Source organism: Coregonus clupeaformis, unplaced genomic scaffold (assembly GCF_020615455.1).
Source record: "Coregonus clupeaformis isolate EN_2021a unplaced genomic scaffold, ASM2061545v1 scaf0700, whole genome shotgun sequence".
In the NCBI taxonomy this organism is placed as follows: domain Eukaryota; kingdom Metazoa; phylum Chordata; class Actinopteri; order Salmoniformes; family Salmonidae; genus Coregonus; species Coregonus clupeaformis.
Genome location: NW_025534155.1, coordinates 155295 through 174839, shown reverse-complemented (window position 1 = coordinate 174839; position 19545 = coordinate 155295). Strand labels below are relative to the sequence as shown.

Below are 19545 nucleotides of genomic sequence, written 5' to 3'. Positions count from 1 at the left end.
AATACTTATGTAAATAAGGTATTTCTGTTTTTAATTTTTTATAAATTTGCAAAAAATTCTAAAATGCTGTTTTCGCTTTGTCATCATGGGGTATTGTGTGTAGATTGATGAGGAACATTTTTTATTGAATATATTTTAGAATATAATATAATAATATATAATATAATATGCCATTTAGCAGACGCTTTTATCCAAAGCGACTTACAGTCATGCGAACCCACTACCCTGGCATTACAAGCACCATGCTCTACCAATTGAGCTACAGAGGACCACGAATAAGGCTGTAAGGTAACAAAATGTGGAAAAAGTCAAGGGGTCTGAATACTTTCCGTATGCACTGTATACTTATTCCACATCAGATATTCTACTGCAGTTGATGACTAAATTCAATTAGATAAAAGTAGACTAAAAGTGGTCTAATGATAAAATTACTTCAATGTTTCCTTACGGTCGTGGTACAATTGCAATCCACACTCTTCTACATGACCAAGTGAGTGTGTATACAGTATGTGTGTGCGTGCATGTGAGTGCATGCGTGCGTACATGCTTGTGTGCATTCGCAGGTGACTTAAGTAAATGTCTTGGTTTTGAGAATACAAAAAACATAGGGCCATAGAACTTAATATTCCTATCAAAACATCTTTGATAATTGCATTCTGGGTGAAACCATGAAACACTTCTGAAACGTAGGTGTTGTGTTACACTTTATCTTCTCAAAATACATTAACATGCAATACAGTACAATGATAGGAACCATTACAGTATGTACAGTTTCAATAAAACAGATCTAAATGAATGTGCTCAATATAACTATATTTACAGTGTGAAATTAAAAAGCTGTCACGAATTCTGCCGAGACTGCTCCTTCTCCTTGCTCGGGCAGGCTTCGGCGTTCGTCGTCCCCGGAGTACTAGCTGCCACCGTTGTATGTTATCGATGTTTGTTTGGTTTTGTCTTGTTTGTACACCTGTTTCTATTTAGTGTTCATTATGTCCCCTATAAGTTTCTCGCTTTGTTTGTGGGTATTTGTGTGTAATTGTCCGCCTGTCTGGGGTTGTCAGTTTGGTTTTCCTTGGTCGGATATTATTGTTACGCATAGTTTGCGTGTTCGTTTTACCTCCTGTGTCGAGGTCTTTATTTTTGTATTGAGTGTTTATTTTCAGTCCAGTAAAGTCGTTTTGATTGAGCCTCTGTGTCCTGCGCCTGACTCCCACCACACATCGACATCAGCCGTTTGACAAAAGCTAAACTGTTAATGAATTTAAACATGGATTTTCCCTACACATACACTCTTAGAAAAGAAAGGTGCGATCTAGACACTTAAAGGGTTCTTCGGCTGTCCTCATAGGACAACCCTTTGAAGAATCCTTTTTGGTTCCATGAAGAACCCTTTTGGATTCCATGTAAAAACCTTTCTAAAGAGGGTTCTACATCGAACCCAAAACGGTTCTAGCTTGAACTCAAAGGGGTTATCCTATGGGGACAGCCGAAGAACCCTTTTGGAGCCCTTTTTTCTAAGAGTGTAGAGAATATTACCTACAATATAAGTTATCTATCAAGCCCAGAAAACAGTGTATACTGTGCTTCAGATTATATTTTGGTAATAAATGCTCTGGATCTGTCAGTCCAGTGGTGACCCATAGACCTCCACCTCACACAGGATCAGGTGTTCACTTCTTCCTGCGATGACCACGTTGATGTGTCGACCCTCCATGCCGTTACACTGGAAGGTGCTGGAGAAGCCAGCTGGAATAGAAGAGATCACAGCACACATGTAGGAGGAAACCAAAACTGCTTTAGAACAGTAACTATGACACAAGCAGCTCCATGTTAACTCATTAGACTCATATGGTGAACCACTCAATAATGTTGACAATTCAACACATTTCCTGGTGTAGTCAGGCTGCACCATAGAGATAGATAGAGGACTCAAGTGACCAAACGCCCATTTTAGCATATGGAGCGCCATTGAGGACTTTCACCATTTTGAAGTAGTCAACTGGGTGGGACTTCCTATGGGTTAAGGAAGGATCACATAATTCCAGGAGGGATCAGCCTATAAATTATACTTGTGAACAAATATTCCGTAACTGCAGGTGGCAGTAAATCGTCAATCTTGGCTTTATACCTGTTCAAACAACACATTCAAGGTTTGTTTACCAACTCATAGAAGTAGTAGAAAAATAAAATGGACTACTTCAAAATGGAGATGGCCTCAATGGCACTGCCCATGCTCTCACAGACACCATAATGGGACAGATACAATGTTGCGTCCTCTACAGTGCCTGGCAAAAGTATTTATCCCCCTTGCCATTTTTCCTATTTTGTTGCATTACAACCTGTAATTTAAATAGATTTTTATTTGGATTTCATGTAATGGACATACACAAAATAGTCCTAATTGGTGAAATGAATAGTTATGCACGCTCAAGTTTTCAGTTTTTTTGTCTTATTTCTAGTTTTTTTCACAACAAAAAATATTTTGCATCTTCAAAGTGGTAGGCATGTTGTGTAAATCAAATGATACAAACCCCACAAAAATCCATTTTTATTCCAAGTTGTAAGGCAACAAAATAGGAAAAATGCCAAGGGAGGTGAATACTTTCGCAAGCCACTGTAACTATCTCTACGGTCTGCACACAGGTTTGCTATAAATATAGCATTGACTCTAACTCCCATAGTTCACCTGGGATTGTTGTTGCCATTGTTCTTGTTGTTTTCAGGGAGTCACCAATGCGGAACTCAGACCCATTCAGTCTACTGAAAGTCCCATCCATTCTGTTGGTGATGGTGATAGAGAACCCTTTGTGTGGGTTAAAGTTTACTTTGGTGTGGGTGCAGGAGGAGGAACCATCTTCCAAAATACCATTGTGATTCCCATCAATGGCATTATAAGCAAAACCAAACCCATACAATGATGACTGGGTGGGTTTTCCCTGTAAAACTACATTATTTCCTGTTAGCGCTTGCATTAGTATGCTGATGTTCATGTAATCCCCTTGTAATTGAAAGAGGATACACAGCTTCACATTTTACAGATTTGGCAGCAGACTTTAAACCAAGTTTTTAACTACTGTTTAGGCAATGATACATTATTTATAGTGTATCGTATCATACAGTATGTATACCCAAGACATCACTTGAATCTTTGTCTGCATTAAATGAGTCAGTAGAAGACATGATTGCTCTGAGTTACTTACTAAAAGTATTTACTTCAATAATATTCAAATGGAATTAAACGTGATGAGGCTTATCCTCACCAGCTGGGGCGTGGTACCCATAAACCTCCACTTTACAGAGTGTTAGAAGACTGTTCTGGCCTGGTAGAACCACAGACAATAACGTCCTTCTACACTTGATGTTCACCTCAGAGTGAGAGATCTACCATAGGAATAACACTGGTGCACCAGTTCCTTGTTATTTGTGTGTGATAAGGATTGATTATATTACAGGTGTGTCATAAACAAAACAATCAACTCTTGGCTCCTTGTGAACTGATACCACTTTTAATGTTGGTAACTATAGGCATTTCTCTGTCAATCTAAAGAGCATCATATATCTAGAGATAACAACAAGAGGAAGCGTTTACTTGGAACACTGGCACCAGTAGGCATTCCTAGAAGAGCCAGCAAGAGGAAGAACATGGCCTGTCTCATCATCCTGGAGGGGAAACACAGAACAAGCAAATGTACAGATGCTGTGGCAGGAGATTCAGTGGTACAGGCACATTGCAGATTCAGTGGTACAGGCACATTGCAGATTCAGTGGTACAGGCACATTGCTCAGACACAGGGCTCACATTGCAGTAACATATAAACAGACCCCACCACATAACACATTTTTGTACCATTTATACACTGCTCCTGTTTATTTTTTTTAACGCATACTTTCCTAACATGTAAACAGCTTACTTGTGTAAACAAAGATACCGCAATTTTTTCCCCATGGCAGGTTTGATTAAATCTACAATTTAATTCACTGCTGAATGATTACATCGTTATTATGCCATAACTGTTATGTAAATTAAGGGTTGTAGTTAGGCAGAAAATACAATATAATATAAAGCAATTCCAAATAGTATTAGATTGTCATATCCTCTTACCTTCACACTCAAAATAATAAAGTCACTGTTGATGTTGATGTAGGTAAAGGTTATGTAGACTAAGCTGAATCTGACAGAGGTATTTATACACCTGTCACCATGTCAATGAACTTGTGACCTTTGTTTTCTACATGTAAAATGTGCAGCACATGCTATTATCAGAATAGATAAGGCTGAGTCATCTTTGAGATAGATAACTAAAACGTGATTCAAATTTTATGGAGATATAAATGTAACCAGTGTGAAATGGCTAGTTAGCGGTGCACGCTAGTAGCGTTTCAATCGGTGATGTCACTCGCTCTGAGACCTTGAAGTAGTTGTTTCCCTTGCTCTGCAAGGGACGCGGCTTTTGTGGAGCGACGGGTAACGGTGCTTCGAGGGTGACTGTTGTCGATGTGTGCAGAGGGTCCCTGGTTCAAGCCCAGGTAGGGGCGAGGAGAGGGACGGAAGCAACACTGTTACATAAAGACAGTATAATTGAATGATCAGGATAGAGTGATATGGAAGGGAATAACAGGAAACATCACATGTTCAATGTGTAACAGAGTAGTTGTTAACATTGCTACACATGGGATCTTATGTGATCCTCTGTAGCTCAGCTGGTAGAGCACGGCGCTTGTAACGCCAAGGTAGTGGGTTCGATCCCCGGGACCACCCATACACAAAAAGAAAATGTATGCACGCATGACTGTAAGTCGCTTTGGATAAAAGCGTCTGCTAAATGGCATATTATTTTTATAAGGGCATACAGGAACCAGGCAACATGTTATACACTCTATGTATTCTTATTCCACTTCAGATATTCTACTGCGATTGATTACTAAATTCAATAAGATTTGTAGTAGGTGTCAGACTTAAAGTGTCCAATTATGAAATTACTTCAATGTTTCCTTACATCTGCTGGCCTGGTGCAATTGCAATCCACCCTGTTACATGACCAAGTGTGTGTGTGTGTATGTGCGTGTGTGCATGTGAGAACTAAAAAGACATAGTGTTATATATTAAGGTTGTACCTTTTGTGCCTCCTAGGAGTATACCACATCAGTCACCGGCTTCATCAATAAGTGCATCGATGACGTCGTCCCCACAGTGACTGTACGTACATATCCCAACAAGAAGCCATGGATTACAGGCAACATCCGCATTTAGCTAAAGGCTAGAGCTGCCGCTTTCAAGGAGCGGGACACTAATCCGGACACATCAAGACAGTCATGAAGAGGGCATGACAATGCCTATTCCCCCTCAGGAGAATGAAAATATTTGTCATGGGTCCTCAGATCCTCAAACAGTTTTACATCTGCACCATCGAGAGCATCGTGACTGGTTCCATCATCGCCTGGTATGGCAACTGCTCGGCATCCGACCGCAAGGGGCTACAGAGGGTAATGCATATGGCCCAGTACATAACTGGGGCCAAGCTTCCTGCCATCCAGGACCTCTATACCAGGCGGTGTCAGAGGAAGGCCCTAAAAATTGTCAAAGTCTCCAGCCACCCAAGTCATAGACTGTTCTCTCTTCTACCGCACTGCAGGTGGTACAGGAGAGCCAAGTCTAGGTCCATCTCCTAGGCACCGCATTGCCTCGGGGGTGACTTTATTCCCTGTTATGTCCAGAGACCAATGGAAGGGTACATTGAGGACTCTCTCGCTGCAGGGATTATGCGTCCATCTGCCTCCCCCGCCGGCGCAGGGTTGTTCTTTGTGGAGAAGAAGGACAAGACCCTGTGTCCGTGTATCGACAACCGGGGTCTTAATGACATTACGGTTAAAAACTGTTACCCACTACCACTCATCTCCTCGGCTTTCAAACCTCTCCAGGGGCGGTCATCTTCACCAAGTTGAACCTTCGGAACGCCTACCATCTGGTTCAGATACGGGAAGGAGACGAGTGGAAGACAGCCTTCAACATGGCTAGCGGGCACTACGAGTACCTGGTGATGCCATTCGGACTGACCAACACTCCCGCTGTGTTCCAGGCCCTGGTCAATGATGTGCTCCATGACATGTTGAATCGATTTGTGTTTGTCTACCTCGACGACATCGGGGGGGGGGAACATTCCTCAAGACTCACCTGTCATCCTGGATCCAGTCGGACCTTGGCTTTCGTCCGACAACGTTTTTGGTGTCCACCATGGATCCTGACGTCTCCGCATTCGTTGCCACCTGCACTGTGTGTGTGCAAAACAAGACTCTGCGGCAAGCTCTGGCTGGCCTCCTTCAACCACTCCCTGTTCCTCACCGCCCCTGGTCCAATATATCCCTTCCTAAGTTGCCCTCAGCTAAGGAGACGGTCCAGCTCATGGTGCAGCACGTTTTCCGGATCCATGGTCTTCCGGTCGACATGGTCTCCGATCGCGGTCCTCAGTTCTCATCCCAGTTCTGGAAGGCGTTCTGCACCCTCATTGGGTCGTCGGCCAGCCTGTCCTCTGGTTTTCATCCCCAGTCTAACGGCCAGTCGGAGGGAGCCAATCAGGACCTTGAGACGACTCTTCGTTGCCTCGTCTTCACCAATCCCACCACCCGGAGCCAGCAACTCGTGTGGGTGGAATATGCCTGCAACACCCTTCCCTGTTCTGCTACTGGTCTCTCGCCTTTTGAGTGTTCCCTGGGATATCAACCCCCGCTCTTCCCGGAGCAAGAGGAAGAGGTCAGCATACCTTCTGTCCAGATGTTCGTCCGTCGCTGTCGCCGTACCCGGAAGAGAGCCCGGGCCATTCTTCTCAAGACCACCTCCAGATATCAACGACAGGCGGACCGCCACTGGACCCCTGCTCCCCGCTACCGTCTTGGGCAGAAGGTATGGCTTTCCACTCGTGATCTGCCCCTCTAGGTGGAGTCCCGCAAACTTTCCCCCCATTTTATCAGCCCTTTCCCCATCTCTAAGGTCCTTTGCCCCTCTGCGGTTCGCCTTCTGTTGCCCCGCACCTTCCGTATACAGTTGAAGTCTGAAGTTTACATACACTTAGGTCATTAAAACTTGTTTTTCAACCACTCCACAAATTTCTTGTTAACAAACTATAGTTTTGGCAAGTCGGTTAGGACATTTACTTTGTGCATGACACAATACATTTTTCCAACAATTGTTTAAAGACAGATTATTTCACTTATAATTCACTGTATCACAATTCCAGTGGGTCAGACGTTTACATACACTAAGTTGACTGTCCCTTTAAACAGCTTGGAAAATTCCAGAAAATGATGTCATGGCTTCAGAAGCTTCTGATAGGCTAATTGACATAATTTGAGTCAATTGGAGGTGTACCTGTGCATGTATTTCAAGGCCTACCTTCAAACTCAGTGCCTCTTTGCTTGACATCATGGGAATATCAAAAGAAATCAGCCAAGACCTCAGAAAATAAATTGTAGACCTCCACAAGTCTGGTTCATCCTTGGGAGCAATTTCCAAACGCCTGAAGGTACCACGTTCATCTGTACAAACAATAGTACGCAAGTATAAACACCATGGGACCACGCAGCCGTCATCAGGAAGGAGACGCGTTCTGTCTCCTAGAGATGAACGTACTTTGGTGCGAAAAGTGCAAATCAATCCCAGAACAACAGCAAAGGACCTTGTGAAGATGCTGGAGGAAACAGGCAAAATTATGTGGATATATTAAAGCAACATCTCAAGACATCAGTCAGGAAGTTAAAGCTTGGTCGCAAATGGGTCTTCCAAATGGACAATGACCCCAAGCATACTTCCAAAGTTGTGGCAAAATGGCTTAAGGACAACAAAGTCAAGGTATTGGAGTGGCCATCACAAAGCCCTGACCTCAATCCTATAGAAAATATGTGGGCAGAACTGAAAAAGCGTGTGCGAACAAGGAGGCCTACAAACCTGACTCACTCTGTCAGGAGGAATGGGCAAAAATTCACCCAATTTATTGTGGGAAGCTTGTTGAAGGCTACCCGAAACGTTTGACCAAAGTTAAACAATTTAAAGCCAATGCTACCAAATACTAATTGAGTGTATGTAAACTTCTGACCCACTGGGAATGTGATGAAAGAAATAAAACTTAAATAAATCATTCTCTCTACTATTATTCTGACATTTCACATTCTTAAAATAAAGTGGTGATCCTAACTGACCTAAGACAGGGAATTTTTACTATGATTAAATGTCAGGAATTGTGAAAAACTGAGTTTAAATGTATTTGGCTAAGATGTATGTAAACTTCCGACTTCAACTGTACATCCCACTTTCCATGTATCTAGAATTAAACCCCTTTCTCACAGCCCTTTGTCTCCTGTTTTGCTTTTTCTAGTCTTCCCAGTTCTGACCTTTCTGCCTGACCCTGATCCCACCTGCCGTCCTGTACCTGCCTGACTCTGATTTGGATTACGACTCTTTGCCTGCCCTTGTACTGTAATAAACTCTGAGACTCGTACTATCCGCCTCCTGTGTCAGTACATCGGTACATAAAAATCTCTTCCCAACTATTTTGCAATCTCTATGGCACAGCTGTCAATGTTTTGGTCCTTAAATGAAACTGGTATACTTTTTTGTTTATCACAGTTTTCTTTAACCAATTTTAGTATTTAATGCAGGGCCGACAGACAAGTTCCTTACTTTCTCCCCCTTCCACTTGCCTTTTCCATTTTTGCAGTAATGCTGCAATTAGTTGGTTGTAATTTTGGATAGAGAAGACATTTCCATATATTTTTGTTAGCTGCATGTGTGACATAACTCTACCAGTCCAAATTATGATATCATTTCTAAAATAGCAATATTTCATTTTCAAATAACCAAAAGTGAGAGGTTGTAATCTGAATAAAGGGAAACAGGCCATTCTTAAACACGGCTGAGCCATTCATACTAATCTGCTAGAGAACCAGTTTGGATTTAAGTATAGCTTTTGTCTGACTGAAGCCTTTAGTGAGCGGTCTAATGCTTCAATATTTAATAATTTCTGCCCTCTGAATTTGAATTAATTATATAAATAGGCCCGTCACATTTTTTCTGGTTTCCCATTCCATATTAAATAGAATATTTTTTGCTCATATAATTTAAAAAAACAAGTCGTTAGGAAGTGCCATACGCAAATAGGTCAACTGGTATATGGATAAAGAGTTAATCAGGGTGATTTTTCCACAAATGGACAGGTTTTTTCCTTTCCATGGTAGCAAGAGCTTATCTATTTTTGCTAACTTTCTATAAAAATGTATTGTAGTGAGAATGTATTTATTTCGGGATATTAATACCAAGTATGTCCACTTCACTGTCAGACCATTTTATTGGTAAACCACACGGTAATGTAAAAGTTGTATTTTTTAGTGATCCAATACGTAATATAGTACATTTATCATAATTTGGTTGTAATCCAGAGAGGTTAAAAAAAGTATCTAGATCCTCTATGAGACTATGGAGGGATACAAATTGTGGATGTAAAGGAAAACATGAATCATCTGCATACAATGACACCTTTGTTTTTAAGCCCTGGATTTCTAGCCCCTTGATATTATTGTTGGATCTGATTTTAATAGCTAATATTGCAATGTGTAACGATCCCGGCAGTCTGAGTCGGGTCCTGTCTGTGGACTAGTTTTTCTGCTCGGGATCTCCAGTTTCCCGAGGGTTCTGGAACGCTCCGGGAAGCTCTCTTGATTTCCGCACCTGCATCCCATCAGCAATCTGCACACCTGGTCCTGATCATCACCCTTCTTAGGCTCTGGCCTAACATCCATTCCCTGCCGGATCGTTAGCCATGAACAGTAGGTTTATCAGAGTATCAGTCTTAGAGCTTCTAGCGTTAGTTTTGTTGTTTTGCACCTTGTTGGTTTGTTGTTCACTTACCTCCGTTTTGTTCCATCTGCAGTCACTCGTCCGGAACCTTCACCCTACCTCTGCCTGATGGTCGGCGGCTGCCGAGCCATCATTGGACCAACAACTGCACCCTCAACAACTCATCCACGCCGCCCGCTCTGTTCCCTGGATTATTCAGCATCACTCGTGAATTTGTAAATAAACACTCACCTTCGTTTCAACTTACCTTGTCCTGGTCTGCTTCTGGGTTCTGGCTTTGTAACTCGTGACACAATGGCCATAATAAATAGATATGCCGATAGTGGACAACCTTGTTTTACTCCTCTTGACAGTTTAATACCTTCTGAGAAGTAGCCATTATTTACTATTTTACACCTAGGGTTACTATACATAACTTTAACCCATTGTATTAGAGATTCTCCAATATTGAAATATTCTAGGCATTTACAGTGAGGGAAAAAAGTATTTGATCCCCTGCTGATTTTGTATGTTTGCCCACTGACAAAGACATGATCAGTCTATAGTTTTAATGGTAGGTTTATTTGAACAGTGAGAGACAGAATAACAACCAAAAAAATCCAAACAAACGCATGTCAAAAATGTTATAAATTGATTTGCATTTTAATGAGGGAAATAAGTATTTGACCCCTCTGCAAAACATGACTTAGTACTTGGTGGCAAAACCCTTGTTGGCAATCACAGAGGTCAGGTGCTGTGAAAAAATGACATGGTGCTAGTCAAGGAACAATTGAGCAGCCAGGTCACCAGTGATATAGGTCAGTATTCTCAGCCAAAGCCCCACACATACAAACCAATGATGTACTGTATATTAACTTAGACTTTTGTTACTTTCTTTGCTTTGTACCTGTAACCCCCCCAGAAAACAGTGTATACTGTGCTCCAGATTATATTTTGGTAATAAATGCTCTGGATCTGTCAGTCCAGTGGTGACCCATAGACCTCCACCTCACACAGGATCAGGTATTCACTTCTTCCTGGGATGACCACATTGATGTATCGACCCTCCATGCCGTTACACTGGAAGGTGTTGGAGAAGCCCCCGGGTATAGAGGAGATCACAGCACACCTGCACAATCAAACACACTGATAAGTCACTGCAGCAAAGGTATCTATGACACCGTTTGCACACTGTCACATGTACCTCACACACTTTAGCAAATCTAGTCAGTTAGACTCTACACTCTTAGTAAAAAGGGTTCCAAAAGCTGTCCCCATAGGAGAACCCTTTGAAGAATCCGTTTTGGTTCCAGGTAGAACCCTTTTTGGTTCCAGGTATAACTATTTTAGGTTCTGTGTAGAACCCTCTGTGTATATAGTTTTACATGGAACTCAAAAGGGTTCTACCTGGAACCAAAAAGGATTCTTCAAAGGGTTCTCCTATGGGGACAGCCGAAGAACACTTTTGTTCACCTGGGATTGTTGTTGCCATTGTTGTTTTCCAGGGAATCTCCAATGCGAATCTCAGCTCCATCGAGTCTGCTGGGAACACTGACTGTGTTGGTGATGGTGATGGAGAACACTTTGTAGGTCTTCAGAAGGTCCACCCTCCACCAGGCGTTATAGTTGGCTTTGGTGTGGGTGCAGGTACCATCTTCATAAATACCATTTCGGTTCCCATCGATAGCATTGTTAGCAAACCCAAACCCATGTAATGATGACTGGGTGGCCTTTCCTGTCATCGCCACATTCATTCCTAGACAGAAATGTGAAGAAATCTATTTGTCCTGTGAAACACTTTATAATAACGGTACTAATTTATATGAAGGGGGTATACATAATGCATTCATAACACCTTTATGAAACCATTAATGACCCCTTCGTCAATGTTGCAGTATCATTCATAACAACCTTCATAACACATTTATTCAACATCATTCATAAAGAACCTTAAAAAATAATAAAATGTTTTCATTGCAAGATAATAATTTGATTGCAACCCCTAAAGCAGGTCTGATTGCAACCCCTAAAGCAGGTGTGTTAAACCCAATTCCTGGAGGGCAGAGTGTCTGCGGGTATTCGGGCCTTCTGTTATTAATCAATTAAGGTCATTGATTAGTTAGGAACTCCACTCACCTGGTTGTCTAGGTGTTAACTGGATACTAATTGAAAGGAAATAACAAAAACCATTAGACACATGCTCCAGGAGTTGATTTTGACACACCTGCCTTACTGTCATTGTGGCCTTGAGCAAGGCATATAAACCCCTTCACTGCTACCTGGGTAATTCTCTGAGGCTTACCCGGTGCTGTGTGAATAATGTGTCAGTGGGTTGGGTACTGTTACAGTGAAAATATGAATTTCTGTTGAACTGATAAATAAAGAGCTATAATCGAGGGGACTTTACAGTATTTTGAACATTTCTTATGAATTATGTTGAATAAAGCTGTTATGACTGGTTTCATGAAGGTGTTATGTACAGGTAACTGCCAAGATAATGGAAACACTTGAGTAAATTAGGGATACAAAGTACAGTGCCTTTAGAAAGTATTCACACCCCTTGACTTTTAACACATTTTGTTGTGTTACTGCCTGAATTCAAAATGGATTCAATTCAGATTTATTTGTCCCTGGCATACACACAATACCCCATAATGTCAAAGTGAAATTATGTTTTTCCCCAAAATTGACAAATTAATAAAAAATGAAAAGCTGAAATATCTTGAGCCAATAAGTATTCAACCCCTTTGTTATGGCAAGCCTAAATAAGTTCAGGAGTAAACATTTGCTTAACAAGTCACATGATAAGTCGCATGGACTCACTCTGTGTACAATAATAGTGTTTGGGAGAGATGGAGACCTGTCAAAAAAAGGAATACATCCAAAACTGAGGCTTGAAAAAAATAATACACAAATAAAGATGTTTATTAAAACATCATTGTGCCCAAAAAATCTTAGTGCAAGAAAGTGCATAAATGAAAGGTGAAAACAAAACAAGTGTTTCGGCCTCAGGCCATCATCAGTATAAGGAGAAATGAACCTAAATCCCCTATTGCATGTCATTTCTCACCCCGTCTTTTCCATGTCCTTCTGTGCTATACAGCAGATACAACGTTCACATAGAGGTGGTCATCTTGAATTATGTCTTCTCCAGACAGAATGCAGCTGGATGTTTTATTTAAAAACTCTCCACCCATCTGGCATGAACGAAGAATTGTTATTGATGTGTTTTCTGTAACTGGTTTACTGTCTCTTGTTGGTGTTCGATACCCTCATCTAGTGGTGTCTCTAGCCTCCAACTCTTACAATCCTGTGTTATTTATTCTGAGGAAATGTTCACATGATATTTGTAAAAGTAATAATTGATGATATTTCTCTTTCCGCGTATATTTTATCTATAATGTAGATCATGCATTCTATTGTAATAGGTTCTGTTTTATAGATTTTCTGATACGTTTTCTTGATCATGTGACATATGCAATTATCCTTGAAGTAGAAGCCAGGTGTGTGTGTGCCGACGATTTACATTGATGATGGCCTGAGGCCTGAGGCGAAACTGTGGTTTTGTTTTTACCTTTTGTTTATGTACTTTCTTGAATTATGATTTTTTTTGGGCACCATGGTGTTCTAATAAACATATTTATTTTGCATTCAAGCCTCAGTTTTGGATTTATTTATTTTTTCGACAGTGTGTATCTCCATCTCTTTCAGGATTCTTAAAAAAGCGCAGACGGGTTCTTATCATTAATCAAAAATAGTGTTTAACATGATTTTTGAATGACTACCTTATCTCTGCACCCCACACATACAATTATCTGTAAGGTCCCTCAGTCGAGCAGTGAATTTCAAACACAAATTCAACCACAAAGAACAGGGAGGTTTTTCAAAGACTCGCAAACAAGGGCACCTATTGGTAGATGGGTAAAAAACAAGCAGATATCCCTTTGAGCATGGTGAAGTTATTAATTATACTTTGGATGATGTATCAATACACCCAGTCACTACAAAGATACAGGCGTCCTTCCTAACTCAGTTGCCGGAGGGGAAGGAAACCGCTCAGGGATTTCACCATGAGGCCAATGGTGACTTTTAAATAGTTACGGAGTTGAATGGCTCTGATAGGAGAAAACTGAGGATGGATCAACAACATTGTAGTTACTCCACAATACTAACCTAATTGACAGAGTGAAAAGAAAGAAGCCTGTACAGAATACAAATATTCCAACACATGCATCCTGTTTGCATCACGGCACTAAAGTAATACTGCAAGAAATGTGGCAAAGTAATTAACTTTCTGTCCTGAATACAAAGTGTTATGTTTGGGGCAAAATCCAATACAACACATTACTGAATACCACTCTCCATATTTTCAAGCATAGTGGTGGCTGCATCATGTTATGGGTATGCTTGTAATCGTTAACGACTGGGGAGTTTTTCGGGATAAAAAATAAATGGAATGGGGCTAAGCACAAGCAAAATCCTAGAGGAAAACCTGGTACATGTCTGCTTTCCACCAGACACTGGGAGATGAAATCACCTTTCAGCAGGGCAATAACCTAAAACACAAGACCAAATCTACACTGGAGTTGCTTACCAAGAAGACAGTGAAGGTTTCTGAGTGGCCGAGTTACAGTTTTAACTTAGATTTGCTTGAAAATCTATGGAAAGACTTGAAAATGGTTGTCTAGCAGTAATCAACATGTCACGATCGTCATTTGAAGAAACGGGCCAATGCGCAGCGTGGAATGCGAACATCTTTTATTTATATTTCACCACACGAACAAAAACAACAAAACGATACGTGAAGTCCTTGGGTACATACACAAACCAACACGGAACAAGATACCACACCACACAAATGCCAAACGACTACCTAAGTATGGTTCCCAATCAGAGACAACAAGCAACAGCTGATTCACGTTGCCTCTGATTGAGAACCACCCCGGCCAACATAGAAACACATAACATAGACTCTACACACCCTGGCTCAACATAACAGAGTCCCCAGAGCCAGGGCGTGACACAACAACCAATTTGACAGAGCTTGAAGAATTTTGAAAAGAATAATGGGCAAATATTGTTCAATCCAGGTGTGCAAAGACTCACATCTGTAATCGCTGCCAAAGGTGATTCTAACATGTATTGACTCAGGGGTGTGAATACTTATTGAAATGAGATATTTCTGTATTTAATTTTCACTATATGTGCCTACATTATAATACTTGTGCTAATAACATGTACAATTCCAAAACGACATGCATGAATTTAAGTAATAGCTCTTATCCTTACCAGTTGGGGCGAGATACCCATACACCTCTACTTCACAGAGTGTCAGTTGTCTTCCTGTCCCTGGTAGAACCACAGTCACATAACGTCCTTCCACACCTGATGTCCACCTCAGAGTGAGAGATCTACCTGCTGCAAGGGAGGAGATCACCCCAGCTCTAGAAAGAGACAGAGAGAGAGAGAGAGAGAGAGAGAGAGAGAGAGAGAGAGAGAGAGAGAGAGAGAGAGAGAGAGAGAATGAGCAATCGAAAGAACAGTCGAAAGAACAATCATACATAAAACATTCCTGAAAGTAATTGTGGTCTTACAGTGTGTTGTGAATGCCCTCATCCTGTAAGGAGTTCCCAATGCGAACTTCAGCACCGTTGATATTTGTATGGCAGCAGTCACCTCTGTTGGTGATGGTGACAGAGGTGACTATGTACGTATCAAGCAGGTCCACTCTCCACCAGGGATTAGTCTCAGAGTCAGTGAGAGCGCAGGACCCATGATGGAAATGTGAATTGCGGTTCCCATCAATGGCATTTGAGGGATGGCTATAACCTGACCATGGGTTCTCGATGAGGTTTGACTGAGTAGCTTTTCCACGCAAGGCAAGATTTTCTGCAGGAGGATAATATTGTTTGACTGCAGGAGAGCATTTTAATGGTGCACGTGAGACAATAACATTCTAATCTGCTCATTCCAATTTCTAGTTCCTTGTGTGTGGTTATTATCTATTCTATAACAGACGTGTCGTAAATGATAACGAGACACCAGTACTCTTGGCTACTTAGAAACTGATATCACTCTTAGTATTGATTATGAGAGGCTTTGCCCAGTCAATCTAGGGAGTCATATATCTAGAGATAACAACAAGAGAAAGTGTTTACTTGGAACAATGGCACCAGTAGGCATTCCTACAAGAGCCAGCAAGAGGAAGAACATGGCCTGTCTCATCTTCCTGGAGGGGAAACACAGAACAAGCAAATGTACAGATGCTGTGGCAGGAGATTCAGTGGTACAGGCACATTGCAGATTCAGTGGTACAGGCACATTGCAGATTCAGTGGTACAGACACATTGCTCAGACACAGGGCTCACACACAGGGCTCACAACTTATAAACAGACCCATATTGCACCAGCTAAACATACATTTTTGTTTGATACCATTTCTATTCTTTACAAAGCAGTGCTCCCTGTTTTATCTTTTTGTTTGTATTGTAAAAAAATAAATAACAAACAGACTTTCCTCACAGGTAAGCAGCTTCTAGTTGTGTAAACAAAGATACAGTATACAATGCAGAAAAATGTCCATGGCAGGTTTCATTAAATCTACAATTCAAGTCACTGCTGAATGATTACATCGTTATTATGCCATAACTGTTATGTAAATTAGGGGTTGTAGTTAGGCAGAAAATATAATATAATATAAAGCAATTCCAAATAGTATTAGATTGTCATATCCTCTTACCTTCACACTCAAAATAACAAAGTCACTGTTGATGTTAATGTAGGTAAAGGTTATGTAGACTAAGCTGAATCTCACAGAGGTATTTATACACCAGTCACCAAGTCAATGACCTTGTGATCTTTATTGTTTTATACTGTACATGTAAAACTTGCGGCATATGCTATTATCAGAATAGATAAGGATGAGTAATCTTTGAGATAGATAACTAAAACATGATTCCAATTTATGGCGATATACAGACAGTATAATTGAATCATCAGGATATAGTGGTATGGAAGGGAATAACAGGAAACATCTACACATGTTCAACTTGTAACAGAGTAGTTATTAACATTACTACACATATAATCTCAAGAGTATGTACAGGAGCAGGCAACATATTGTATATATACTTATTCCACATCAGATATTCTACTGCAGTTGATGACTAAATTCCATTAGATAAAAGTAGACTATTATAAAATTACTTCAATGTTTCCATACGGTCCTGGTACAATTGCAATCAGCACTCTTCTGCATGACCAAGTGAGTGTGTATACAGTATGTGTGTGCGTGCATGTATGAGTGCATGCACAGCTAAATGTCTTGGTTTTGAGAATACAAAAAACATAGGGCCATAGAACTTAATATTACTAGCAAAACATCTTTGATAATTGCATTCTGGGTGAAACCATAAAATGCTTCTGAAACGTAGGTGTTGTGTTACACTTTATCTTCTCAAAATACATTAACATGCAATACAGTACAATGATAGGAACCATTACAGTATGTACAGTTTCAATAAAACATACACTACCAGTCAAAAGTTTGGACACACCTACTCATTCAAGGGTTTTTCTTTATTTTTACAATTTTTTACATTGCAGAATAATAGTGAAGAGATCAAAACTATGAAATAACACATATGGTTTTAAACAAATCAAAATATATTTTATATTTGAGATTCTTCAAATAGCCACCCTTTGCCTTGATGAAAGCTTTGCACACTCTTGGCATTCTCTCAACCAGCTTCATGAGGTAGTCACCTGGAATGCATTTCAATTAACAGGTGTGCCTTCTTAAAAGTTAATTTGTGGAATTTCTTTCCTTCTTAATGCGTTTGAGCCAATCAGTGGGGTGTGGTACCCATAAACCTCCACTTCACAGAGTGTTAGAATTCTGTTCTTGCCTGGTAGAACAACGGTCACATAACGTCCTTCTACACCTGATGTCCACCTCAGAATGAGAGATCTACCTGCTGGAATAAAGGAAATCACCCTAGCCCTGAGGAGAAATAATGAGTTATTATGGGTAGTGGTCAACAACATAGCCATTTCCTTAGATACATTTGGGTAACTCAAAACTTTACTTATTCCATATTGCATCTCGCTGCTCTCAAAATGAATGAACAGATTTTTATACTGTTACTGACTTTGGGTTTACAATATTTATAATTTGTATATGTTTATACTGTTCTCGGCATCATTTGGCTTTTCTGAGATTGTCACGCCCTGACTCAGGGGACTCTTATACGTTGAGTCAGGGTGTGTATATTCTTTGTTGTGCTTTTTCTATGTTGGTGTTCTAGTATGTGTGGATCTATGTTGGCCGGTGTGGTTCCCAATCAGAGGCAGCTGTCGCTCGTTGTCTCTGATTGGGGACCATACTTAGGCAGCCTATTGGCACTGTCTAGTTGTGGGATCTTGTTCCTTGTAAGGTATGTTGTGTGTGCTACCTTGGACTTCACGTTTTGTTTAGTTTGTTGTTTTGTCGTGGTGTTTATCAGTAAATAAACATGTACGTATATCACGCTGCGCCTTGGTCTGACCCGTCATTCAACGAACGTGACAGAAGATCCCACCAAACGAGGACCAAGCAGCGTGCCCAGGCGGAGTGGATGGCCATGTCACAGGTGGCCAAATTGTGGTCATGGGAGGAGATATTTGCGGGGAAAGGACCATGGGCTAAGTTAGATGCCCAGGCAGGATAGGAGCAACGGCAACATGGAGGAGGCCGGTCGAGGAGGAAGCCCGAGAAGCAGCCCCAAGAAAAATTTTGGGGGGGCACACAGGGTGGTTGGCGGAGCCTAGGGTTAGAGCAGAGCCAACTCCCCGTACTCACGCGAAGAGGCGTATGACTGGGCAAGCTCCGTGTTATGCGGAGCTACATACTGTGTCGCCAGTGCGCCGGCACAGTCCTGTACGTCCTGTGCTTGCACCAGATGGGCATCCAGCCAGGACGGGGTGTGCCGGCTCAATGCTCCTGGTCTCCAGTACGCCTCCTCAGTCCCGCATATCCTGCAACAATTCTACGAACTGTATCGCTAGTTTGCGTGGACAGCCCAGTGCGTCCTGTGCCAGCACCCCACACGTGCAGTGCGAAAGTGGGCAGCCAGCCAGGACGGGTTGTGCCAGCTCTCCGCTCTAGACCTCCAGTCCGCCTTCACAGTCCGGCCCGGCCTGTTCCTGCTCCTCGCACCAAGTCAGTAGTGCGCGTCACCAGCCCGGCCCGGCCTGTTCCTGCTCCTCGCACCAAGCCAGTGGTGCGCGTCGCCAGCCCGGCCCGGCCTGTTCCTTCTCCTCGCACCAAGCCAGTGGTGCGCGTCGCCAGCCCGGCCCGGCCTGTTCCTTCTCCTCGCACCAAGTCAGTGGTGCGCGTCGCCAGCCCGGCCCGGCCTGTTCCTTCTCCTCGCACCAAGCCAGTGGTGTGCTTCGCCAGCCCGGCCCGGCCTGTTCCTGCTCCTCGCACCAAGCCAGTGGTGCGCGTCGCCAGCCCGGCCCGGCCTGTTCCTGCTCCTCGCACCAAGCCAGTGGTGCGCGTCGCCCGTCCGGCCCGGCCCGTTCCTGTCCCTCGCACCAAGCCAGTGGTGCGTGTTCCTAGTCCGGTTCGGCCCGTACCTGCTCCTCGCACCAGACCAGTGGTGCGTTTGTCCAGTCCGGCATGGCCCGTTCCACCGGTGCCTGGTCCGGCACTGGTCAGCTGCTCCACTCCGGAGCCAGAGCAG

General features: G+C 42.2%; 1 pseudogene; it reads right to left on the bottom strand.

The window, feature by feature from the left end:
* Positions 1-1621: 1621 nt before the first annotated feature.
* Positions 1622-16606, bottom strand: LOC123485459 (annotated as a pseudogene).
* Between the last annotated feature and the right edge of the window lie 2939 nt (positions 16607-19545).